The sequence below is a fragment of the Aotus nancymaae genome, unplaced genomic scaffold (genome assembly GCF_030222135.1).
Source record: "Aotus nancymaae isolate 86718 unplaced genomic scaffold, 86718_ANA_hifiasm-v0.15.2.pri h1tg000016l, whole genome shotgun sequence".
NCBI classification, from domain to species: Eukaryota; Metazoa; Chordata; class Mammalia; order Primates; family Aotidae; genus Aotus; species Aotus nancymaae.
Window position 1 is genome coordinate 52107538 of NW_026988428.1, and position 27335 is coordinate 52134872.

At 40.5% G+C, this 27335-nt stretch overlaps 1 long non-coding RNA gene across 2 annotated transcripts in view; it reads right to left on the minus strand.

The window, feature by feature from the left end:
• Positions 1-14040: 14040 nt before the first annotated feature.
• LOC135275401 (uncharacterized) overlaps positions 14041-27335 on the minus strand; it is an 89180-nt gene continuing 75885 nt past the window's right edge. For both annotated transcript variants that reach the window (XR_010343009.1, XR_010343008.1), the window contains one exon: positions 14041-14157. This is a non-coding gene — a long non-coding RNA (uncharacterized LOC135275401). The remainder of the gene's footprint in view (positions 14158-27335) is intronic.

Sequence of the window (27335 nt, forward strand, 5' to 3'; positions counted from 1 at the left end):
TCCAGCACTTTGGAAGGCCGAGGCAGGTGGAAAGCCTAAGGTCAGGAGTTCGAGACTAGCTCAGTCAACATGGCAAAGCCCCATCTTTACTAAAAATTAAAAAATTAGCCAGGCGTGGTGGTGCGTGCCTGTAATCCCAGCTACTCAGGAGGCTGAGGCAGTAGAATTGCTTGAACCCGGAAGGTGGAGGTTGCAGTGAACTGATACCACTCCACTGTACTCCAACCTGGGCCACAGAGCAAGACTCTGTCTCAAAAAACAAACAGAAAAAGAAATGTCAGTCTAATTCTTCCATCCATTGACCGTCTTCGTCTAATTTCCCAATACACCAATCAGTAAGAAGTCATGGTTCTGTAGCCATAGGAAGTTCTGCATTATCAGGTTGGATGTCTGCCTTTCTCAGTAAGCGATCTGACCTGTGACAACAAAACCATCTTCTCACACTAATGAATACATTTTATTTTCTACAATTTTTTTTAATAATTAAGAACTGTGGTTCTTTTTCTATGACTCTGACCCATTCTTATTTTTGAATGCCTTGTGTTTATCAGCTAAGCTGCTCAAACAGAAAGATGAATATTGGGAACTCTCCTAGTCAATAAAACTTCAGATCACCTCTATGTGCATGTTGAACTTTAATTATTGTGATTTTGTCGTGATGTGTAAATACATTAAAGTGAGTAAGTTATTCTAGTCCTGATCAATGGAAACAAACAGAAATTTGTTATATGAGCAAATAATATTCTTAATGAAACATCCCCATGCCTGACCTGGCATGCTAGTACAAATGTATTAACTTAATGGCATGCTGCAGTTATGCATACATGCATGTTTTCTATGTTTTCTGACTCTTCAGTCAATCCACAGTTAAATGAATTTCCTCTGCCTTGATTATATTATGCCTTATTGAAATAATTTCATTTCTAAGACATATTAGCAGTATTTGGGGGCTTCAAATAGCACATTCCATTTCATAGGTACAATTAACATTCATTCTGGCAGACATTATGGATTAGCACATACAACATCTATTCCAACATGCTTCTAGCAGAGGTTTCAAAGATGAAAGCTATATTTTTTAGACTCCCTTGAAGGTAGGGTTCTGGGTTGATGGAGGTTCTATCAATCAAACGCAATCATGTGGGACTGTGTTTTGGAATGGAGTTAAGTGGGGTAAGAAAGAGAAGGAGGCACCATTTTGCTGGTGTGGATCAGGCTGAATCTGATTGAAGCTGCAGCAGTGTGAACTCTGGAGTCAAGACCTTGAGCAAGACTCCTGATTTAACAGATGGCTTCTTGATCATGGCAGGAGCCACAGCACAATTCTGTGGGGGCTTTGGGAGTTATCTATAGAAGCTCAGCCTTGGGACTCTTTCTTCCACTCCCTGTCGCCAGTGATTCTGCAGGCCGTATTAAATCTTGCAAGGCGTCCCTTTCTGCTTCTGCTAGCTAGAGTTGATCCTGTCCTCTTAGTGGTAACCAAGATTCCCATGAAAACAGTGGCCATCAGACAGAATACTATATTTAAAATTTATTGCTTTACCCATATCACAGTTACAGTACATGTAACTGGCATCATTTAATGATCTGGTGACACAACAGTTTAATCTCTATCTAAATTTAGAAAACACATTATCAGAGGTTGCTAAGTCAATATAGAGATGGGGATTGCTTCTTGGCTTAGGGTTTTATGAGTAACTAGTTTACTGAGAGATCTACTGAACAGACCTTTCTCTAATCACAACTCCCATGTATCCTGAAGAATCAAAATACCTTGCATTTATGCAATGCTTTTATAGTTTTAAAAGTGCTTTCATATGCATTGCTTCAATTATATTTCACAACAATTGAAAAGCTGAAAGGAAAAGAATTATCACATCCACATTAAAAATGAAAGAACTAAACTTCAAAGAAGCTAAGTAATTTGCTCCAAGTGTGGTAGATAAAAGGTAGAGGCAGGACTACGACCTAAGGCAACTGTCTGCTAGTCCAGTGCTATTTCTTGAGTATTTCTCTGAAGCGTGTGTATGCTTAATTAAATGTTCCCTATATAAACTGTCACAGGGACCATAACTTGCTACCCAATATCCACTTCTTTTTCCTCTTTAGAAATAGAACCTCAGTTTTTGTTATTTAAGAGGCAACAGTACACATAATTATGAGATTACACTCCCATTCTCCCTTAAAGAAGGCAGGGCCCTGTGACTAAGTTCTGGTTAAGAAAATATAAGCAGAAGTATCAAATGGGACCTACTAAGAAGGCTGCAAAAAAGAGGCCAACCAGCTGTGAAAAGAACACTTTTATCCTGGGTTTTCTCCTTCCTGCTACTTGGAATGCAGATGTGATGGCAAGAGCTCCGTCAGTCATACTGACTCATGAAGCAACTTAAAGACAAATGTCACTTTTTATGGATAGAGTAGCGGAAAGAGGGAGCCTGGGTTGGTGGCTTTACAGAGATATCATGCTACTCCTGGACTTCTTACATCAGGCTTTTTATTTTTACATAAGAGAAAATAAATATATATTTTGTTAAGCTACTGTGATTTAGAGTTTTCAATTATATGCAGCAGATCTTAATTCTAACTGATACACATAATTTTCCCAAATTATTTCTATTTTAAGATTATGCATTTTAAAATAAATACTTTCACCGATGAGTAATCAGAGAATGCAGTGATTAGCTCAAGATAATAGTAGTCCCAAGACACAGTCAACCTCTGGATATTAGATCCACACTAAATTTTGAAGAGTAAAAGCTAGATTCTCCTATATATATCTTTCAGAATAAAGACTAAAGTTGTGTCCGTGTTTTACATATTAAGTATTTCTAAGTATCCCCCTAAAACTGAGTACAGAAGTAATGAGCAACATAGTAACCTCGTGCAGATGTCTTATGAGTAGTTAGGTGGCATGGTCCATGGAAACACTCCAGTCTACCTGGGCTCATGCCTGATATACTATGGATAGAAGCTCGGTTGGCCTTCCAGGACCTGCTCACACCTCTGGCTATCGCTTGGCTAGTTTTCTTTATGTTCCAAGATTTCTGATTCAGGAATCTCTTTTCAACTTCTAGGAAAATTCCCCATAAACATTAAGCTCTGTTAGATGCAGGAACAGTCATCCTTGCTGAAAGCTGGAAGGGCAAATGAGGCTGTCTCTTTCTTTCATAAGATTCTCTGGATCTTACACAGAGTTTGACTTGGAGACAGCATTTGACCAGAGTTCCTTTGCTCCACACACCTTTGTGCCAACTCTTGAGGGATTTTTAACCTATTTTGTGCCATGTACTTCTTTGGCTGTTTGGTGGACCCCTTTCTGAAAATGTTTTTAAATCTATATGATACAAGATAGCAAATCAATTATATTGAAATACAGTTATCAAAATATTTGAATTTAATTGTGTTAATGTGTGTTTCAAAATACCACATTTCAAGATGTCACAGTAAATCTAATAATTACCACAATCTTAAAGTAGAGAGGAGGATAAATAATATTTTGAGATATCAGTAACTACTGTAATGTAAAAGGAAAGTACATGTGATTTCTATTAGAGACTGAATCATAGTTTGTGTCCTGTATTCACAATGGAAAAAAATACCATATTTCAGGTAGAGATTTTGAAAATAAATATGAGATTTTTTTCCCATTAGATTCATGGGTCCCTCAAGTCTAAGCACAAATGCATTGGGAATCTATGGTTCCCAGGTTAGAACACTGCTTTAAATCATGAAAGAGTCTGCATGACTCCTGCATTCCATCAGAGACCACATAAGAGTTCTGGTTTGTGGTATAATTAGATACTGGCAAGATTGGTCCTCAATTTCAGTACCTTTCACAGCTCAGGAACCTGGTGAAAGCTATCATATGTAGATATCTGATTCTAGTCATTGTCATCCAGAAAGGCCTGTGTTGTAAAATGTTAACTCCACTGCAAATGACAAAAGAGATTAGACTGCAGTTAATGGTCAATGCATGGATTAAAGGAGAAATGAACTATCAGTGGGCCCCTTGAGCATCTCCTTTGCAGAGAAATGAGACGCAGGAAAATAGCTATGCATTTACTGTGTACATAGTATGTTTTGGCCAATCTGCAGATAAAAGATATCAGTCTCAGAGGCTTTATTTGGGACATCCCTCTCAACAATAAAATCAAATATGAAACTAAGAAAAATAACAAAAATCAAATTCCTTTGAAAATTCCCTATAAACATTAAGCTCTAAGCTCTCCTCAAAATCCAATTTAGCAAAAGACAGTTCTACAGTAAAGTGGTGCTTGACAAGAACAATTTAAGGAAATAGTTTTGATGTCTTTATCTACTATTAAAGAGACATACACAAATAAAATATGATGAAGTACTTATCACAAATAATATGTTTTGAATATTTTCAAAGCCACAGGAGACTTTAAAAGACAGCCTCAGAGTTATTCATAACAATGGACTATAATCCAGCCCTGGAGTCATTTCTGAAGACTATCTTCAAATCAGTTCAGTGAAATTAAGAAAAATCAAAAGAAAGTTCTTCTGAATTCAAAAGATACTTTTAAATGGAGCAAAATTTGAGGGTAAGATTATCTTTTTACAAAAAGGCACATTCTACTGAGACAGTTTATTATCATAAATTTCATTAGCAGATGCAGATATTGTGTGACAGTTTATAAATGCATCTTGGCAACTTTTTTTGAGGAGTGGGTATAGAGTCTCTGTTGCCCAGGCTGGAGTGCAGTGGCATGGTCATAGCTCACTGTAAACTTGAACTCCTCGGGTCAAGCTATTCTCCTACCTTAGCCTCCCAAGGAGCTAGGAGTACAGGTGTGCACCATCACACCCAGCTAATTTTTTATTTTTAGTATAGATGGGTCTGGCTATGTTACCCAGCTGGTCTCAAACTCCTGGGCTCAAGAGACCCTCCTGTTTCAGCCTCCCATAGTGCTGGGATTACAGGCATGAGTCACCATGCCTGGCTGCAATTTTGAACACACAAGTACACCACATAATACCAGAATTAGAGTCAGAGAAACCTATTTTAAATCTTTGCTCTGCCACATGTTTAACTGTGTGAGCATGGGCAAGTTACTTAGCCACTCTGATCTTCAATTTCCTCATCCATGGGAATAAAAATTATACCTGTCTCTTATGGTTGCACTGAGAATTAAGTAAATAACTGTAAAGCACCTAGAACAGTTATTGATAAACCTTAAGCATTTTACAATTTATCATCAACAGATTCTTATGAGTATTAACTGTAATGTTACCTACAAAGTTCTTGGCATAGTGTCTGGCATATACTTAATACTCAATAAATGGTAGTCAGTATCAGAAATAGTAGAAGTATTAGTATTAGCATTTAATGATATTAGAATTGATGTTGGTATTAGCATAATATAGTATTGCTGCACTTTGGGAGGCCAAAGGAGGACTGCTTGAGCCCAGGAGTTTGAGAATAGCCTGAACAACATAGTAAGACCTCAAAAAATAGACAATTAACTGAGTGGGGTGGTGCATGCCTATAGTCCTAGCTATTAGGAAGGCTGAAGCAGGAGGATCACTTGAGGCCAGGAGTTCAAGGCTGCAGTGAGCTATGATTATGCCACTGCACTCTACCTGGGAGACAAAGCAAGATCCCATCTCCAACAAAAAAGAACACACACACACACACACACACACACACACACACACAATTGCTGTTAGTATTGGCATTGGTATTAGTTTAGATATCAATAATGATATTAATATAGTATGATGTTATCCTGAAATGCATGTAAAAAAAGGAGTTCCTCCTCAAGATGCTGTTGCTCTGAGGAGCTCCTTTCCTGCCATGTCTTTCTTTCTTTTTTCCTTTTTCCTTTTTTTTTTTTTTTGAGACAGAGTCTCGCTCAGTTGCCAGGCACCAGGCTGGAGTGCAGTGGCGTGATCTCGGCTCACTGCAACCTCCGCCTCCCAGGTTCAAGCAATTCTCCTGCCTCAGCCTCCCAAGTAGCTGGGACTACAGGCGTGCACCACCAGGCCCAGCTAATTTTTTGTATTTTTAGAAGAGACGAGGTTTCACCATGTTGGCCAGGATGGTCTCGATCTCTTGACCTCATGATCCACCCACCTCGGCCTCCCAAAGTGCTGGGATTACAGGCATAAGCCACCATGCCCGGCTGCCATGTCTTAAAGAAGGTGAGGGCTGGGACCCACCATCTTTCTTTGGGTGAATAACGATCCTAGAAATGGACCCCAAACCAACAATTCCATGACTATGTACAGTCATGGCCACAGATGTCATGTCATTGTCTTTGGGTTCAGGCAATAAGGCTGAACCCAATTCAGCCCTAATAAAACAGCCATCCCTCAGTAATAACCAGGTCCTTGCCTATCAGCAAGGAACAATTTACACCTAAGACAGTCACACTGCCTGCCTTTAGTCCTCATAGGCACCAGCCCAACTCTGAAAAGTCCAGTTACTTCTGTGCTCAAGTTGGGTTCATTAGAAAAGATGCAATGGCCGGGAGCGGTGGCTCACGCCTGTAATCCCAGCACTTTGGGAGGCCAAGGCGGGCAGATCAGGAGGTCAAGAGATCGAGACCATTCTGGCCAACATGGTGAAACCCCATCTCTACTAAAAATACAAAAATTAGCTGGGCGTGGTAGCATGCGCCTGTAGTCCCAGCTACTCAGAAGGCTGAGGCAGGAGAATTGCTTGAATCCGGGAGGTGGAGGTTGCAGTGAGCTGAGATCACGCCACTGCACTCCAGCCTGGCGCCTGGTGACAGAGCAAGACTGTCTCAAAAAAAAAAAAGAAAGAAAAGAAAAAGATGCAATGATGCAATTATTTGTTAATTTGTTAATGATTTAAAAAAAAGCTTTCCAATAAAATTCTATTATCTAGAAATTAAACGTTGGATTTAGCTACATTCCCTAGGAACAAAGATTATCCTAGAAACCATCTATAAATCACCAATCAACTATAACAAGGTCATGAGCAGTGACCTAGTTTCCACACTTACTTTAGAAACTCTGAGCTATCTGTTACATGCTGGTCAAAAGAACTGTGGCCATTCAAATAATGGTCTCAGTTACTGGTAACTAAGCACTTACTATATGCTGGGTATCTTTTATAAAATAACTCTATTTCTCATAGCAATTGTGTAAAGGAGGCATTATTGTCTGTTTTTTGTTTTTTTTTTTTGAGACAGGGTCTCACTATGTTGCCCAGGCTAGCCTTAAACTTCCGAAGTCAAGCAATCTTCCCACCTCAACCTCTTGAGTAGCTGGGACTATAGGTATACACCATTGCACCCAGTTTCCAATTTATGGGTAAAGAAACAAAGTCTCATATTTTAAGTAATTTGTCCAAGGTCAAAGAGGTCACTAAGTGGTCACTAAGCTAGGATTCAAACCTAAGTCTTTCCAGCTCCAAAATCGATTCCATCTACCTCTTTAAAAATTAGCCAAGGTTGATAGGAAGAGCCATCACTATCTTGGGGCAAATCTCCCTTCTAACTCCAGGATTAGTGGAGCAGGAACAGCAACACTGAGCTGGAGCACTGTAGCTGACAAGTTACTGGTAGTCACAGGAAAAAGGGTCATAATAAAGCAAGAACAGTAGAAATGGCAGCCTCAGTGACAAGAGCAACAAGGTAGCCAGGAGAGTAACAATAGCTGCAGGAAACCTACATTTGCCAGCAGGCCAAAACCATGCAGCTAGAGGAGGCCCCGAGTGCAATGCTAAAATGAATGCCAGCCTCACCCTCCCCACCCTCCACTTAGGCACACGCATACTTACTGGGTGACCTGGATACAGAAGGTAGACTTATCAATGAGTGTAAGTACCAATTAGACCCAAGTATCAAGGTGCAGAGAAAATGTTACTAGGTGACAATTCCAGCTCATCCACACCCAGACACAGGCAGAAAATATTCTCATACACATTTTAAGAAACATACTCACCCACTGCCCAAAGGTAGTCTTGGGCTTGTCTCTGTAAAGATCTTTGTACAGATCATCCCTGAGTGAGCAATTTGTTCAGTCTCACCCATTCAGGAGTGAGGCATGTCCAGGACTTGATCAGATTTAAGTATCCACTTTATTTAAGATGCAGGAAGAAGAGAGGCAGAAGTAAGGGTCTGGGAGGTCCTAAAAAGATTTTGTGGTGCACATGAAATTTGTCTTTAGAATCTTACCTTCTTCTCTATGTATTTGTGCCTCACCTCCACTTGGCACATTTTCTCTCTAATTCCTGCTATCTGGGCAACCAAACTTCCCCACAGGAACCCCAAAAAAGAGGGCCCATAAAACTCTTCCCACTCCAAATGTACCTCTCTGTGTTCTTCTTCTCTTTCACTCCCCCACAATCAGAAATCTCTTCCCTTCAGTTTCAGTATTAGAAAAACAATCAGATTAATCTATAACCAAGTATAATGAATGATACCCTACTTCAGGAAAACCTCCACATAAATATCTGATAGGAACCACGTGCCATGGAAAGAATATCTTTGAGCCAAGAACCTTTCCCTCAATCACATCTTTGATCTGGTCCCCCGATAGAGTGTAGAAAAAGGGAGCTCTAACACTCTCCTGTTGGCAGCAAAAGAAGAAGGAATTGGAAAACTGGGATTCTCTCTAAAGACCACAGAGGGAATTATGCAGCCAAGTGTCCCCACTTGGCTGGGGTGGGGGATGTTCCATGACCCCGGTGTTATTTAAGGACTTGAGTGTATCAATGCAATGACCACAAAGTACTGGGAATCAGAACACAATGATAATCAACAGGGTGACTATAGTTAACATGAATCAATTGTACATTTCAACTAGCTAGAAGAGAATAATTCGAATGTTTCTAGCATAAAGAAAAGAGATATATTTAAGGTGATGGATATCCCAATTATCCTGATTTGATTATAGGAATGTATCAAATTATTCACATGTACCCAGAAAATATGTACATCTAATAGGTATCAATTAAAACTTCACTAATTTTGTTAAAAAAGAATGTAATGATCATGTTAAACATGCTAAAAGCAGTTATTCTATCAACATGTTTGGGGCATTGCCTCTGGCACCGACTGCGAAGAATTGGATTCTGGTAGCTTACACTCCCAGATCCAAGCAAGAAGTTGATTGAGAAAGAGAAGAAGAACACTAGCTGATTCCTCCATTAGTAGGGGAGGAGGTGAGTGGTAACAACCACTTGTCCCTCCTCCCTCCAAAACCACTTTTCAGGTGGCCTGTAGTGGCTCCCACTTCTAATCTCAGTGCTTTAGGTGGCCAAGGCGTGAAAGGATCCCTTGAGCCCAAGAGTTGGAAGCTGCAGATGGTCACACCACTACACTCCAGCCTGGGCAACAAAGCGAGACCCTGTCTCTAAATAAATGAATGAGTGCTTTTCTTAAGTGTCTGCTTTTCAGTTAACAGTTTCTGTCTCTAAAAAAATAAATAAATAATGGGCCTGGTGCTGTGGCTCAGGCCTGTAATCCCAGCACCTTGAAAGGCCGAGGTGGGCGGATCACGAGGTCAAGAGATCCAAATCATCTTCGTCAACATGGTGAAATCCCGTCTCTACTAAGCATTCAAAAATTAGCCAGGCATGGTGGCACATGCCTATAGTCCCAGCTACTCGGGAGGCTGAGGCAGGAGAATTGCTTAAACCTGGGAGGCGGAGATTGCAGTAAGCCAAGATCATGCCACTGCACTCCAACCTGGCGACAGAGCAAGGCTCTGTCTCAAAAAAAATAAATAAACAAAAATACCAACAAAAAAATAACAAAACCACTTCTAAACCCTTTATCTTTTGCCAGAAAAACACAGCTAGCTAGGCCCCCTAGGTAATAGATTCCAGAGCCTTTGAAGAGGCCCTCAGAGCAGTTTCCTGATCTTCTTCATTTTATTTTTCCTTTTCTTGGTTTGGTTGCACAAAATAATTACAATGACACTTGTTAATATGAAATACTTATCATTTATGCCTTGTTATCATGCAGTAAAATAATAATTACGGCTATCATTAAATATATGTCTAACTTTATTCTAAGATTAGAACTCTAAATTCTGTTCACATTCATATTTCATAATTTATTGCTCAAGTGGCATGATCATTCACTCATAACTTTTTAAATTAAGAGAACCATTAATTAAGAGGCCAGGTTCTAGTCCCAACCTGATTATAATTAGCTGTGTGATTTGGGGCAATTCACTTAGTCTTTTTGAGTCTCCGTTTCTTCAAATATAAGATGAAGTGATTGAGTTAGAAGGCCATCCATCTCTAAAATTCCACAGTGTTATGATTACACTATTACTGAGCATGGTTTAATGTTATTAAGGCCCATTTTTAACCTTATACAACCTCAAAAAACTATTATAAAACCTGATTATGCTTTGTTCACTGGGCACCATGTCTGTCCTAGGTATCATTACCGGCATTTTACAAACAGTCTCATTTAATCTTCTTAACAAATCTGTGAAATAGATACAATTGTCCACAAGAAAACTCAGGCTTAGAGCTCCCTGGCTAGGCACGGTGGCTCACACCTGTAAGCCCAGTACTTTGGGAGATCAAGGCAGGTGGATCACCTGATATCAGGAGTTCAAGACCAGCCTGACCAATATGGAGAAATCCCATCTCTACTAAAAATACAAAATTAGCTGGGCATGGAGGCTCATGCCTGTAATCCCAGCTACTCAGGAGACTGAGGCAGGAGAATCACTTGAACCCAGCGGGAGAGGGTAGAGCTCCCTAATTCAGCAGAGCTGGAATCCAAATAGCTGCATTCTACCTGATTTCAAAGTCTGTGTACTTCAAGCTACATTATGATGCCCCCAAAGCAATTCTGAACAATGTAAATGAGTTGAGTGATTTGAACCTGTCCCACATTTGAAATATACCTTATGGTGTGTGTGTATTTTTCATCCTCCCTCCCTACTCCTTTTTCTCCTACTTCTCTTTCTTCTTATTCTTCTTTTTTTTTTTTTTTTTTTTTGAGATGGAGTCTCGCTCTGTCACCAGACTGGAGTGCAGTGGCATGATCTTGGCTCACTGCAACCTCCATCTCCCAGGTTCAAACAATTCTCCTGCCTCAGCCTCCTGAGTAGCTGGACCTACAGGTGCGTGCCGCCACACCCAGCTAATTTTTGTATTTTTAGTAGAGATGGGTTTTCACCATGTTGGCCATTATGGTCTTGATCTCCTGACCTCATGATCTGCCTGCTTTGGCCTCCCAAGGTGCTGGGATTATAGACGTGAGCCACTGCACTCAGCCACCCTTCTTCTTCTTTAGCTAAATTTCCTTACAATTTGATTTTTAATTATCTGTTTTTTCTCATACAATAAAAATTTACAGTGGCTACAAATATTTCTGTTACTAGAATTAATTGGTTGTTGGGATACCTGATAAATTCAAATTTTCTGATTTATCCTAAATGTATCCTATAATGATTTATAATCTGTATACAGACAGAGAACTCAGTATAGTGTGGTACATGGTCTTAGGAGCTGGACAAATGGCGCATGTCTGAGGCTGAGGCAGGAGGATTGATTGAGCAACACAGTAAATCCTGTCTCTAAAACAAAAAAACAAAAAAGAAAAGAAAGTTCAAATACTTGAGCTTCTCTGCTGGTGAAGAGCTCCAGTCACTAAACTTTTATGGTTTTAAGTTTACTCAGCAGGTAAATAGATGCAATAGTGCCTGCTTTATAGAGAAAAATAATAAGTCCTGAAGGTAAGCAAAGATATCTACAAAAGGGGCCGGGTGCAGTGGCTCATGCCTGTAATCCCAGCACTTTGAGAGGCCAATGCAGTCTGATTATTTGAGGTCAGGAGTTTGAGATCAGCCTGGCTAACATGGTAAAACCTCATCTCTACTAAAAATATAAAAATTAGCTGGGCGTGGTGGTACAAGTCTGTAGTCCCAACTACTAGAGAGGCTGAGGTGGGAGGATGGATTGAACCTGGGAGATGGAGGTTGCAGTGAGTCAAGATTTTGCCATTGCATTCCAGCCTGGGCAACACAGTGAGACTCTGTCTCAAAAAGAAAAAAAAAGAAAAAAGATATCTACAACAATCAGAGCTGACATTTATTCATTAAGAATAAGGCAGTGTGCCAAATATTTTGTTGTATTATTTAATGAATCTTCACAACGACATATAAACTGAGTCATATATTCTACATATAAACTGAGTTATTAGTCCCATTTTACAAACAAATGACAAAACAAAGGCACAGCATAATTAAGTCACTTGCCCAGGTCATTCAGGTGGAGAGTGCACGGCTCAGATTTCTGCCTAGGCAGTCTATCTTGAGGACCTAAACTCAAAGAATGGCACCTGACACAGAAGCAAACTTCAATAAAGATATATTTCTTTCACTTTTACAAATGTTCTAAGAGATTTGTAATAAGAAACTGGTTAACACCTTGTTTACTGAGGTGAACTTGATTTCTAATCTTAAAAGTCATAAATTTTGTAGGAAATATTGTATCTGAATGTTAAAAAGTGTAGAATGACCCACTTCAAGCAAAAAAAAAGGCTTTAAATAAGGTCTGTTTTAAATAGCATGCCCTAGGGTATTCACCATAAAAATTGCCAACAATTTATCAAGTGAGCTATGAGTGTGTGTGTGTGTGTGTGTGTATGTGTGTATGTATAAGACAGAGAGAGCATCTCACCCACTGATTTGTTCTTCTGACATTTGGTAAATAAACTATTGCTATTGCCTTTGTCTTTTATGCCAAATAATTAAATAATTTAATCTGAAATTGATTCTTGAACTTGAAAGGCATCAGGGTTAGTCACATTTTTAGGGCAAAATATTTAGGCATCTGAGACTCTTATTAGATTTCTAATTTTTTTTTTGAGACAGAGTCTCACTCTGTTGCCTAGGCTGGAGTGCAGTGATGAAACCTCAGCTCACTGCAGACTCCACTCCCAATTTCAAGAGATCCTCCTGCCTCAGCCTCCCAAGTAGCTGGGATTATAGATGTGCACCACCACACCTGGCTATTTTTAGTAGAGACGAGGTTTCACCATGTTGGCCAGGTGGGTCTCGAACTCCTTACCTCCAGTGATCCACCTGCCTCAGCCTCCCAAAGTGCTGGGATTACAGGCATGAGCCACGCACCTGGCCAAGATTTCTAATTTTTTTGTTGTTATTTGATTTATATAAAATGATATTAATCCCACAAAGGGAAAAAAAAGAAAGATAGGAAAGGGAAGGGAGGAAAAGGAAATGAAGTAAGGAGGAAGGGAAGGAGGTAGAGAGGTAGGGAAGGGAAGGATTTGGAAAAGGAGAGGAAGAAGGAAAAAAGCTTCAAGCTCAGGCAAAAGGATTTAGCCACATATATCCAAGACAATAAGGAGAATATCTGTCTTAAAGATGTCTATCAAAAACTTTAAAGATAGAAAGAAATGAAACACCTTACTGAGACAAGAATACAGTGTTCATCTATTTATCATATATATTAAAATTCATGTATATATTCTGTAGCTCTGAGGATGAAAGAACAAACCAATCTATTCCTGCAAATGAGAAGGGAAAGTAAGTGGTCTTATTGGAAATAAAACACATCGCTTCAGTAGGAATTGGGGAGGGAGTCCGCAGGCTTGTGGACGTGGAACACTGCACAAGTAATGTTATCAATACGTGATGGCACAAGTAGTAGGGTAAAGGGTGTCCCTTTTAGTCAGAAATCACCAGTTCTCAGCTTTGACTCAGTTACCATGTGCTTTAGGGTAAACTATCCTTTTAATGCAATAGAAATGATGATACAATCACAATTAGGCTACACTGCTCATTTAAGATTCTTAATTAGGCCAGGCGCAGTGATTCAGGCCTGTAATCCCAGCACTTTGGGAGGCCTAGGTGGGAGGATCCCTTGAGCTCAGGAGTTTGTGACCAGGCTGGGCAACATAGGGAGACCCTATTTCTACAAAAAGAAAATTAAAAATTAGTTGGTCAAGTTTCTTCAAGTGTTGTATCAAAAAATAAAATTAAAAAAAAAATTTTAATTAAAAAATTAACTGGATGTACTCACCTAAACTCTCAGCAGATAACACGAGCCTATAGTCTCAGCTTCTCAGGAGGCTGAGGTGGGAAGATCGCTTGAGCCTAGGAGGTTGAGACTGCTGTGAGCCATAATCCCACTACTGTACTCCAGCCTGGGTGACAGAGCAAGAACGAGACCTGCCTCAAAAATAAAACAATTTATTTAGAAAAACAATTTAAATAAAACATCAGCCACATAATTTCTTTCCACTTATATCTGACTTTGTCTTCAGTATATCCAAGATGAATTGAGGCTAAACATATATATTTCAAGTACAGTAATTAGCTCTATGTTTGAGGCAAATAAAAAGAAATGCAGGTCAGGCATGGTGGCTTACACCTGTAATCCCAGCACTTTGAGAGGCCAAGGCAGGCGGATTACTTGAGGTCAAGAGTTTGAGACCAGCCTGGCCAGTATGGCAAAACCCCATCTGTACTAAAAATACAAAAGTTAGCTGGGTATGGTGGCATATGCCTATAGTCTCAGCTACTCAGGAGGATGAGGCAAGAGAATCATTTGAACTGGAGGTGGAGGCTGAAGTGAGCCAAGATGGTGCCACTGCACTCCAGCCTGGGCAACAGAGTGAGACTCCATCTCAAATAAAAAATTTTAAAATAATAATAACTTTGAAAAATAAGAGATGTAGATAGTGAATTCCTTGCTAATTGGTCTCTTCTCTTGGAGTTATTCCTCATTTTCTAGGAAAAAAGCATGTATAAAATTGCGGAAATATGAAGTTCATTGGATGGGGGAGTGTATTAGCAGACAACAAAATAAAAGTTCTGAAACATTACACAAGTTACATCCTCAATTTCATTTTCTTGACTAAAGTTAGATATTAAAAAATTAAAATGCTAATTATAGTGGGATTCAACAGCAGGAAGGAGGAGAAAGTAACTAAAACTGATCACAATTTTATTTTCATTTAAGTTGGGTTAGACTCTTACTGCTGAAAGGAGGAGGACTACAGAAGATTAGTTTATTTTTAGCTTGTTGCTGTAAAATTCTTCTGTGCTTCTTTCAGCTCAGAGTCAAAAGAAGAGTAAATGTTTTCCAAAGTAACAAAATGTTAAAATTGCACATTGGCATCTTTGTTCTAATGAACACTTTGATTTGAAGATGGCAGACTTGCATTTTGTGCCATAACTAGCTCCAAAGCTTCTGGTTTATATCGGAACAAGTTTTGCCTTTCCCGTTGGTAATATGTTGTGGTTGAGCTCTCTACAATATTAAAACATATACTGCATCCTTATATATATCAATTTCAAACTATTTACCAGCTCACTGTGTTCTTCCATGAATAATGCACAAGAGAGTAAAGTATATGGAATCCTTTTATTTTTCCATTAACATAAACAAAAACACCTGTACCAGCCTTTACTGAACACCTTTCCAATCAGAATAAGTCAGATGACTGGTAAGTAGTCAGAGATCTATCCACTAACACTTCAATTCTTGCATTTTTCTTAAGACCCATCTCCTTGCCTCTGTGTGTGTGTGTGTGTGTGTGTGTGTGTGTGTGTGTGTGTGTGTGTTTGAGACAGTCTCACTCTTGTTGCCCAGGCTGGAGTGCAATGGCACAATCTCGGATCACTGCAATCTCCACCTTCTGGGTTCAAGTGATTCTCCTGCCTCAGCCTTCCAAGTAGCTGGGATTACAGGCATGCACCACCATGCCCGGCTATTTTTTGTATTTTTAGTAGAGACAGGGTTTCACTATGTTGGCCAGGCCTGTCTTAAACTCCTGACCTCAGGTGTTCCGCCCACCTCAACCTCCCAAAGTGCTGGGATTACAGGCATAAGCCACCTCGCCCCGGCCCCTTTGTGTTGTTCTCATTCTTGTCTCTGTTCTATGTGATAAGCTCCTCAAAGGTGCTGTCTATATTTATTCCAGCCTTGATTACTCCCCAGGACCAATCTGCAATGTCTTCCACACAGTATACATTCAGTAAATTTTGCTATCATTTAAAAAAAATAATAATAATTACACTACCTTACAGATAAGGAAATAGAAAAATAGCAAGACTTGCCCAAGGTCACATAGGTAGTAAAGAAGAAAGTGGCAATTTGCAAGGCTGCATTATGGTCCTTGTCATTTCATTAAATGGGACCATAAAATTATCCCCATCATTAAGTGACTTTATCAGAGAACTTTAAGTGGAAGTTCCTAGATTTGGCTGGCTACACATATGACCTCAGACCATTCATTGTAAAGCCACAAATCTCATAGTCTCTGAGGTCACTAAAAGCTTTATATCCATTTTCACTAGAAATGATCAACACAGGGATTTACTATTTATTAAGATTTGCTTCAAGCACAATGTTGTCAGTTGTCACAAGATGGTTGGAGCTGGGCTGCCCTAACCAGTATTTGATGGAAGACTTCCAAGAAGTCCAGGTAATGCAGGAAGTGGCAGGTGAGTCACTGTTAGTGACCCACACTAAGAAAGAGACCAAGCTGGAGTATCATGATCCCAGGGAATGGCAAAACAAGCCAAATTTGGCTTTTTCTCTTATCTACTCTTCTCTGTGCTGCCTCCCTGGTCCTGGTCCTGGTCCTCAAACCGCAGACCTGGTTATTACTATTATTAGCTTTCTCATATTCAAACTCTCTTTCCTGATTCTTCAGGCCCAGATATTAAGCTGATTTTTAAAAAATTAAAACAAGAGCTCTTATTCTTGGCCAAGTCAATCTCTTCCTTGCTAGGTAACATATATTCATTTCACTTTATTTATTTATTCATTTGAGACAGGGTGTTTCTCTGCCACCCAGGCTGGAGTGCAGTGGCATAATCACAGCTCACTGCAGCCTCAACCTCTTGTGCTCAAGTGATTCTCTGGCCTCAGCCTTCCAACTGGCTGGGACTACAAGGACACATCACCTTGCCTGGCTAAATTTTTATTTTTTGTAGAAACGAGTTCTCTCTCTGTTGTCCAGGCTGGTCTTGAACTCTCAGGCTCAAACAATCCTTCCACTTTTGCCTCTGTAAGTGCTGGGATTACAGGCGTGAGCCACCATGCCCAGCCTCATTTCACTGGGAAGCTAATGCTGCTGTTTTAGATCTAATGCTGCTGTTTTAATTCCCTAATCAAAAGATACCAAATAGGTTTCATCTCCTGTTAATTCCAACCAATTGGTAGTGGGCCCTGGAACGGTGAACTGATAAGGATTCTGAGGTCATGCATGGGCTTAGTGGTAAAGAGAGCTGGGGCCAGGCGCAGGGGCTCACACCTATAATCCCAGTACTTTAGGAGGCTGAGATGGGCAGATTGCTGAGCTCGGGAGTTGGAGACCAGCCTGGCCAACATAGTGAAACTCCATCTCTACTAAAAATACAAAAATTAGCCAGCATGGTGGCGGGTGCCTGTAGTCTCAGCTACTCTGGAAGCTGAGGCAGGAGAATCATTTGAACCCAGGAAGTTGCAGTGAGATCACGCCACTACACTGCAGCATGGGTGACAAGAGTGAAACTCTGTCTCAGAAAACAACAACAACAACAACAACAACAAACAGTGCTGGAATGGATTAGTGGTGGTCCCCTGGACATAGGCATGTCTGCAATACATTTGTCATTTCTGACCTCATAGGAAGTGCTTGCAATGGTAGGAATCTCCCAGACAGGCAGAAGAAAAGAAACTACCATAGCAGTCCCCTGTGACTGATGCAGTAAAGAAATAACATGGCATTCCGCAAATTATATAACTCAAGAAGCTTTAAACTCTACCATGTGCAGAGATAATTTAGGCCAGAAAGGCTATACAGCAAATATAATGTTCTTATGGGGTGTTTTTTTTTTTTTTTTCCAAGGTGGAGTTTCGCTCTTGTTGCCCAGGCTGGAGTGCAATGGCACGGTATCGGATCACTGAGACCTCAGCCTTCCAGATTCAAGCAATTCTCCTGCCTCAGGTTCCTGAGTAGCTAAGATTACAAGCATGCACCACCATGCCCAGCTAATTTTTTTGTATTTTTAGTAGAGACAGGGTTTCACCATGTTGGTCAGGCTGGTCTCAAACTCCTGACCTCAGTTGATCTACCCACCTCAGCCTCCCAAACTGCTGGGAGTACAAGCGTGAGCCACTGCCCCTGGCCAACGTTTTAACTCATTTATATTACCTAAAGTACTGTTCTATTTTTATATTATTTCATTGTTTTGTTCAAAAGTAAAGGTTGGAGCTGTATCTTTTGTTCCTAGTTATAAATTGACTAATTACTTACTGTCTTCTTTTCTCTGTAGAGTCCCAACTAGACACATTATTTTTAATTTCCCTTTCTAAAAACAATGTTATCTAATGTCATTGCCTAGCTACCACATACCACCAAGCTGAAAATACCACAAGAGTTGAAAAGCAATCTTGATTTACCATGTAGTTACAGAAATATTAAATATTTGAGAAACAAATGACATCATTTCTTGGGAAAAATAGGGTACAAAAGTGCTCTATTTTATAGAACTGATGTGTTCCCAACCAAGTCCAGGAGCTACATTTTCATAAAAAGACATAAAATTTGCATTTGACTTCTATTTAGTTTGCAGTGGTGCTGGAGACACCAGCAGAGCAGCAGTTACTACTGCCAATGTTCTTGTGGCCACTGCTTCTTTTGTCCTTGTTAAACAGGAAGCTCTCACTGGGCGCAGTGGCTCATGCCTATAAATAATCCCAGCATTTTGGGAGGCCAAGGTGGACGGATCACCAGAGGTCAGGAGTTCGAGACCAGCATGGCCAACATGGTGAAACCCCATCTCTACTAAAAATACAAAAATTAGCTTGGCTTGGTGGTGGGTGCCTGTAATCCCAGCTACTCAGGAGGCTGAGGCAGGAGAATTGCTTGAACCCAGAAGGCAGAGGTTGCAGTGAGCCGAGATCGTGCCACTGCACTCCAGCCTGGGCGACAGAGCAAGTCTCCATCTCAAAAAAAAAAAAAAAAAAGAGATAAATCTGCTTCCAAGCCTGTCCCTCTAGAGCTTGACTAGGTAACCAATGTCAGTGTATTAAAACCATATTACCAGCACGGGGGAGCTCCCTGCCTCCACTATCAGAGCTATCGCAGTTGCAATGTGTTATAGTTTGGATCTGTGTCCCTGCCCAAATCTCATGTCAAATTGTAATCCCCAGTGTTGGAGGTGGAGTCTGGTGGGATGTGATTGGATCAGGGGGTGGTCCTTCATGAATGGTTTAGCACCATCCCTTTAGTGCTGTTCTCTTGACAGAGTTCTCATGAGATCTGGCTGTTTAAAAATGTGTGATATCTCCCCTCTCGCTCTTGGTCCTGCTCCTGCCATGTAAGATGCCTGCTCCCACTTTGCCCGCTGCCACCATAATTGTAAATTTCCTAAGGCCTCCCCAGAAGCAGATGCTGCCATGCTTCCTGTACAGCCTGTGGAACCAGGAGTCAATTAAACCTCTTTTCTTTATAAATTTCCCAGTCCCAGGTATTTCTTTATAGCAATGTGAGAATGGACTAATATGGAAAAGTGGTACTGAGGAGTAGGGCATTGCTGTCAAGATACCTGAAAATGTGAAAGTGGCTTTGGGACTCCATAACGGGAAGAGGTTGGAAGAGTGTGGAGGGCTCAGAAGAAGATAGGAAGGTGAGGGAAAGTTTGGAACTTACTAGAAACTTGTTGAATGATTGTGACCAAAATGGTGATAATGATATGAACAGAGATGGCCAGGCTGATGAGTTCTCAGATGGAGGTGAAGAACTTATTGGGAACTGAAGCAAAGGTCACTTTTGTTACATCTTGGCAAAGAGCTTGGTTGGATTGTGCCCTTGTCTAGGAATCTGTGGAACTTTGAACTTGAGAGTGATGATTTAGGGTATCTGGTGAAAGAAATGTATAAGCAGCAAAATGTTCAAGATATGGCCTGGCTGCTTCTAACAACCTATGCTCATACGCATAAGCAAAGAAATGACCTAAAACTCGAACTTATATTTAAAAGGGAGGCAGAGCATAAACGTTTGAAAATTTGCCTCCAAGCCATGTGGTAGAAAAGAAAAGCCCATTTTCAGGGGAGATATTCAAGCCAGGTGCAGAAATTTGCATAAATAAAAAGGGGCCAAATGCTAATATCCAAGACAACGGGGAAAAGATCTCAAAGGCATTTCAGAGACCTTCACCATAGTCCCTCCCACCACAGGCCCAGAGGCCTAGGAAGGAAGAATGGTTTCCGTAGGCCAGGCTCAGTACCCTGCTGCCCAAAGCAGCCTCACAGCCTCAGGACACTGCTCCCTGCATCCTGGCCAATCTGGCTCCCACTGTGGCTAACAGTGGACAAGGTTAAGCTCACATTGCTACTTCAGAGGGTACAAGCCATAAGTTTTGGTGGATTCCATGTGGTGTTAAGCCTGTGGGTGCACAGAATGCAAGAGTCGAGGCTTGGGAGCCTCTACCTAGATTCCAGAGGATATATGGAAAAGCCTACATATCCAGGCAGAAGCTTGCTGCAGGGGTGGAGCCCTCATAGAGAACCTCTGGTAGGGCAGTATGGAGAGGAAATGTGGTATTGGAGCCCCCACACAGAGTCCTCACTGGGGCGCTGCCTCATGGAGTTGTGAGAAGTGGAATGCCAATCTCCAGACCCCAGAATGGTGGATCCACCAGCAGCTTGCACTCTGCACCTGGAAAAACAAGGCACCCAATGCCAACTCATGAGAGTGGCCATGGAGGCTGAACTCTGCAAAGCCTTGGGCACAGCTGTCAAGGCTTTAGCAGCCCATCCCTTGTACCATTGTGCTTTGCATGTGAGACAAGGAGTCAAAAGAAATTATTTTGGAGCTTTAAGATTTAATGACTGCCCTGCTGGGTTTTGGGTTTGCATGGTGCCTGTAGCCCCTTTATTTTGGCAGATTTCTCCCTTTTGGAATGGGAGTATTTACCCAATACCTATATCTCTATTGTATCTTGAAGGTAACTAACTTGTTTATTTTACAGGCTCATAGGCAGAAGGGACTTGCCTTGTTTCAGTTGAAACTTTGGACTTTGAACTTTTGAGTTCATGCTGGAATGAGTTAAAACTGAGGGATTTTTGTGAAGGCATGATTGTATTTTGCAATGTGAGAAGGTCATGAGATTTGGGAATGGCCAGGGGTAGAATGATATAGTTTGGCACCACATCCATATCCATGGACAAGTCTTACGTCAAATTGTAATCCCCAATGTTGAAGGTGGAGCCTGGTGGGAGGTGATTGGATCATGGGGATAGTCCTTCCTGAATGGTTTGGCACTATCCCTTTGGTGCTGTTCTCATGATAGAGTTCTTATGAGATCTGGCTGTTCAAAAGTTTGTGGCACCTCTTCTCTCTCTTATTCCTGCTCCTGCCATGTTAGATGCCTACTCCCACTTTGCCTTCTGCCATGATTGTAAGTTTCTTGAGACCTCCCCAGAAACAGATGCTGCCATGCTTTCTGTACAGCCTGTGGAACCATGAGCCAATTAAACCTCTTTTCTTTATAAATTATCCAGTCTCAGATGTTTTCTTTATAGCAATGTGAGAACAAACTAATATACCATGTCACCTGAGATGTCACCAGTACAGCCACTAGGGGAGCCAAGGCCAGCACAAGAAAACTTGGAAAGTAGAAAAACGTGTCTCCACTACTGACCTTTATTATCAAAAAAAAAAGACTAGCTTCTGTAAGAGTGGAAACTATATCATTCTTACTCATTGTTGCATCTTTGAGTACGTATAGTATATACAAGAATGCAATAGTTGGGATTACAATTTGACATGAGATTTGTACATGTATATGTACTGCACGAATGCAAGAGTTGAGGCTTAAAAGTCTCATAGTACATAGTTGGTACGTATGAAACCATTATTGAATGTGTAGATGATTGATGTATAGCTGGGTGGCTGGATATGGAAACAAATGGATGGTGTTCCCTCCAGGTGCCTTATGTTAACATGTTGGCATGAAACAAACAACAAACCTCCAGATGGCTGCTGTCAGGGGGAACATCTGAGAGTTTGACACAGGAAGTAAGTAACTATCAAATGAATGGAAAAAAAATTTTTTTTTTGTAACAGGAGAAGCCTTTTTGATGTGATACTCAACCTGAAAGTTGTTTTCTTCCTGTCAGGGTTAGAGTAGCATGGCACTTTGAAGACAGAAAAAATAAATTCCTGGGTATTCACCGGCAGCTCTAGAAATCAGCAATGGTGAATTTTCCTTGGAGAATCATTTCTCACATTTCAGTAATACTTGGATCTGCCCAGTATCAAACAGAATAGGAATAGTTAGACCTATACAAATACAATTCATAAAGACGCTCAACCTAAAATCTCAGGGTACAGACTAAGGGGTTGAACCACAGGTTCAGCCCCCGTAGCTGCTCTCATAGGTTGGCATTGGGTGCCTGTGGCTTTTCCAGATGCATTTCTTTTAAGTTTCAATGAAGAAACACTGAAACCTAAAGTCTCATTATGAAATAATGTTAGACTCCATTGTCTATGCACGATTTACCAATGCTGATAAAGTTACTACTCTAAGACGGATAAGTGAGATGGGAGATGGGTTGGAACCGGGTATAATATATTTTGAAGCAAAAATAAAGTTTCAGAAAATACTGTTGAACTAAAAGAGTTCTTTCGCAAGTGTTTTTAGCTGTAGTTTTTACTGTAAGTCAGACTGAAGAATAGGACAGAAGCAGCTTTATGGAGGTATAATTCACATACCATAAAATTCACCTGTTAAGTAGTGTACACCTCAATGATTTTAGCAGATTACAATCCAATTCTCCAATATTTCTATCACCCCCAAAATTTCTCTTGCACCCACTTGCAGTCAATTCCCACTCTCATCTTGAGCTGCAGGCAATTACTGTTCTGCTTTTTGTCTCTGTGGATTTACATTTTCTAGAAATTTCACATAAATAGAATCAGGCAAGACATAGTCTTTTGTGTCTGTCTCCTTTTGTTTCTCGTACTGTTTTTGAAGTTCACCTGTTTTATATATATGTGTGTGTGTATATATATATACACACACATATGTACATCAGTAGTTTGCTTCTTTTAATTGCCAAATAGTATTCCACTGTAGAAACCACAACACTCTGTTTAACCAGTCAATAGGCATTTGGATTGTGTCCATTTTTTAACTTTTTATTGTTGTTATTGTTGTTGTTGTTGAGACAGAGTTTTGCTCTCATTGCCCAGGCTGGAGTGCAATGGCACAATCTTGGCTCACTGCAACCTCTGCCTCCTGGGTTCAAGTGATTCTCCTGCCCCAGCCTCCCAAGTAGCTAGGATTACAGGCACCCACCACTACGCCTGGCTAGTTTTTGTATTTTTAGTAGAGACGGAGTTTCATCATGTTGGCCAAGCTGGTCTTGAACTCCCGACCTCAGGTGATCTGCCCACCTTGGCCTCTCAAAGTGCTGGGATTATAGGATGAGCCACCATACCTGGCCTTTTAGCTATTTTAAGTAATGCTTTTATGAACAATTCTATACGAGTCTTTGCATAAGCATATATATATGTATGTATATAAAATGTATATAAAAGCATTATATATGTGTGTATATATATATAGTTTTTATTTTCTCAGGTAGACATGTAGGAAATAAATTGCTGGGTTATATGCTAAATTTATGTTTAACTTTTTAAGATATTGCCAAAGTGGCTGCACCTTTTCACGTTTGCTAGTAATGTGCGTTCCAGTTTCTCCAAACACGTGCATTCCAGTTTCTCCACATCTCCTAGAGTCAGTCAAACAGTGGTATTTCATTATGACTTTTAATTTGCATTTCCCAAACCAAAGATGTTGAGCATCTTTTTTATATGTTTATTAGCCATTCATATAGCTTTTTTTGGTGAAATGTCTGTCAAATCTTCTGCCCATTTTTTAATAGGGTAGTTTGTCCTCTTATTATTGAGTTATAAGTTTTTTGTTTTTCACTCTGGATACAAGTATTTCATCAGATACATAATTTGCAAATATTTTCTTTTAGTCTGTAGCTTGTTTTTTTTTGACAGAATCTTGCTCTGTCCCCAGGCTGAAGTGCAGTGGTACAATCTTGGCTCACTGAAACCTCTGCCTCCCGGGTTCAAGCAATTCTCATGCCTCAGCCTCCTAGGTAGATGGGATTACAGGCAGCACCACCATGCCCAGCTAATTTTTAGTAGAGATGAGGTTTCGCCATGTTGGTCAAGCTGGTCTCGAATTCCTGGCCTTGAGTGACTCACCCACCTCAGCCTCCCAAAGTGCTGGGATTACAGGCGTGAGCCACTGCCCCGGCCCTGTTTTTTATTCTCTTAATTTTAACTTTTGAAGAGCAAAGCTTTTAATTTTGATGAATTCACATTTATCAGCTTTTCTTTCATAAATTTTGCTTTTGGTGTTATATCCCTTTTTGTTTTTTTCTTTTTCTTTTTTTGCTTTATGTTTTTTCCTAGTAGTTTTATATCCTCATATTTTTTCTTTGTTGCATCTATATTTATGCCTAAGTTAAACTAAATCTGTATTTCAAAACAAAAGGTTTATCTGATTGTTCCCTTCTTTCATAAAATTACTTGTAAAAAGAGCTTCACTGGGTATCTTTTTTCCCCTCTTTCTTTCGTAAAATCACTTGTAAAAAGAGCTTCATTGGGGTATCTTTTAAGTGAGGTGGACCCATTTGATTATTTCAGTAAATATTATATTGCACCATAGGCCAAGATAATAATAGTTATTTATCAAGGGCATACTGTATATCAGGCACTATTTTAAACTCTTTGCTGGTATTAATTCATTTAGTTCTTTTTTTTTTTTTGAGATGGAGTTTGGCTCTGTTGCCCAGGTTGGAGTACAGTGGCACGATCTCAGCTCACTGCAACATCCACCTCCTGGGTTCAAGTGATTCTCTTGCCTCAACTTCCCAAGTAGCTGGGATTACAGGTGCATGCCACCATGCCCGGCTAATTTTTGTGTTTTTAGTAGAAACAGGGTTTCACCATGTTGGCCAAGCTGGTCTCAAACTCCTGACCTTGTGATCTGCCCACCTCGGCCTTCCAAAGTGCTGGGATTACAGGCATGGGCCACTGCACCCAGCATAATTCATTTAGTTCTAATGCTCTCAGGTAGTAGGTACTATTATTATCACTGCTCTGGAGGTATGCAAACAGACACACAGAATACTTCAGTAGATTGCCCAGGAAGTTGCAGAGCTGGTATTTGAACTCAGGCAATCTAGCTCTAAAGCACACACACTCTTAACCACTATGCTAGACTATGCCAAAGCAATTTTGCCTACAGAATAAGTCCCCAGAGAAGATCTCTTTCTGTGAGGGTATGTGGCGGGGGTCTCATAGTGTCACCCCAGCCCCTCTTCTCTGAAACTGCCTAGTTTGCCCACAAGGAAGATTCCTGTTTCTGTTGTGTGAACTTCCTATGACACCTCACCCTGCCCCTCTCCATAGCACAGCCATTGCTGAGTAAGCCAACAGTGAACAATAATCTAAGCTACACATATCATATTCTCATTCTTGCTTGAGGTTTGAGAAACACTGGGATTGGGAATCAAGTCAGATCATTGGATGGTATTGGCTGGGGCCTCCAACAACTGCCACTGCAGTCGCAGGACTTTCCTTGGTTCTATCCTTCCTGAGGCCTGGCCATTCAATAATTCCATCATTTCCTGAGATACCCCTGCATTTTTCTAATGCATTCCCATTCTGTTTAAGGTAGTCAGGTTGGTTGCTTCTTGCAAACAACAAACAATCACTACTATAAGCAGCCATAACTGAGGCTTTTCTCTATCAGTCCAGGGTCCACAATCTGCCCCATCACTGCTCAGGATTCAGGACCTCTGACCAGACCTGCTGAACTCTCTGAGCCCTGGAGTCCTGAGCACTAGTGACACTCACCTGTCAAGTATGTCTTCCCTGGCATAGTCTATCTAGGCCTTCCAGGAGACAACTGGTTTAACTGACAAACTAAACTGCTAATGAGAGTGCTAGAAGAAACTCTGTCTCTTCTTACTCTCAGGTAGCATATGTAAACTGTCACAGGGAATTTCTGAAGACAGTGGTACTTTTGTATACCAAGAATGGCTTTAATAGTGGCGATTTCAGGTCAGATAAGAGAGAGGGAATACTTCTGGGCCTCATTGCACCCCCTATGATTTATTTCCTCTAGGCATTAGCTTCTTTCACTTAGCAGAGGGCAGACTGAGAGCCGAGAGCCACCACTACCTTCCAACAGTGACAGCAGTAGTTCCAAAGTGATGTCAGAACATGCAGCAGCTTCTTTCCCTTAGCAGAGGACAGGCTAGAGAGCAGAGAGCCACCACTACATTCCATCAGTGACAGCGCAGTAGTTCCAAAGTGATTTCAGAACGTGCAGCAGCTCCAAAAGTGAAGCTAGCTCCAATGATAGCAATAAGTGGCAAGGAGTTGTGGTCTGGAGCACGTAGTTTGAGGGATGGAGCATGGGCTTTGAAACCAAACCAACCTATATTCAAATTCTGGCTCTCTGCACACACAGGCAAGTTCTGAGCCTCTTTCTTTGCCTTTAAAATAGTGTTGATAATAATGGCAACCTTCAAGGGTTGGAGGTTTCATTTGTAAAAAGCCTGACACACTGTCTCCCCTATATTATTTGTTTCCCCTTTACAAAGGCAGCAACTCCATAGTTCTTTCTGTTGTTTCTCAAACACACACCAAAATGACTCACAACAGGATCATACTTCTGAGTGTAAAATTGACACATTTCATGATTATTGCTCGGTAATTATTCAAGTCAGCGGATACCCAGTACCTGCTTTCCAAAAAACATAATCTAAGCTAGAGGAAATTTTCTTGTAGTTGCAACTTGGATAACATCTATTGGATTATGCAGCAAATACTACCAAACAGTTTAAAAACTATCTAAAGTTTCAGAATATTTTTTAAATCAATATTATTTTCCTTGCTATTTATTTTTCAATGGTTGAGAGGAAGTAGCTGAAAACGTTCTTTCCCAAAAATAAAAGAATACTTTATAATTATTCCAATGTCTTTGTTCTTTCCATCAAACCTCACAAATATTTCAGAACTTCATGCTATTCATCAGTGTCTCTGGATGAGCTACCTTTGGCAAATACTGAAATCACCACCGGGAACCACGGAATCAAGAATTCTAAGTATGGACTGAAATCATAAAAGTTCATGGGAAAATCTACCAACATAACCTTTAACAGTGAGTCTAGATATAAATAAATAATAATACAATCAAAATAACTAACATTCATTGAATGCTAACTATGGACAAGGCAGTGTGCAAAGGATTTTAAATGGATTCTTTCATTTAATCCTCACAAGCCTATAACTATAGACCAGTTTTAGACTAATTTT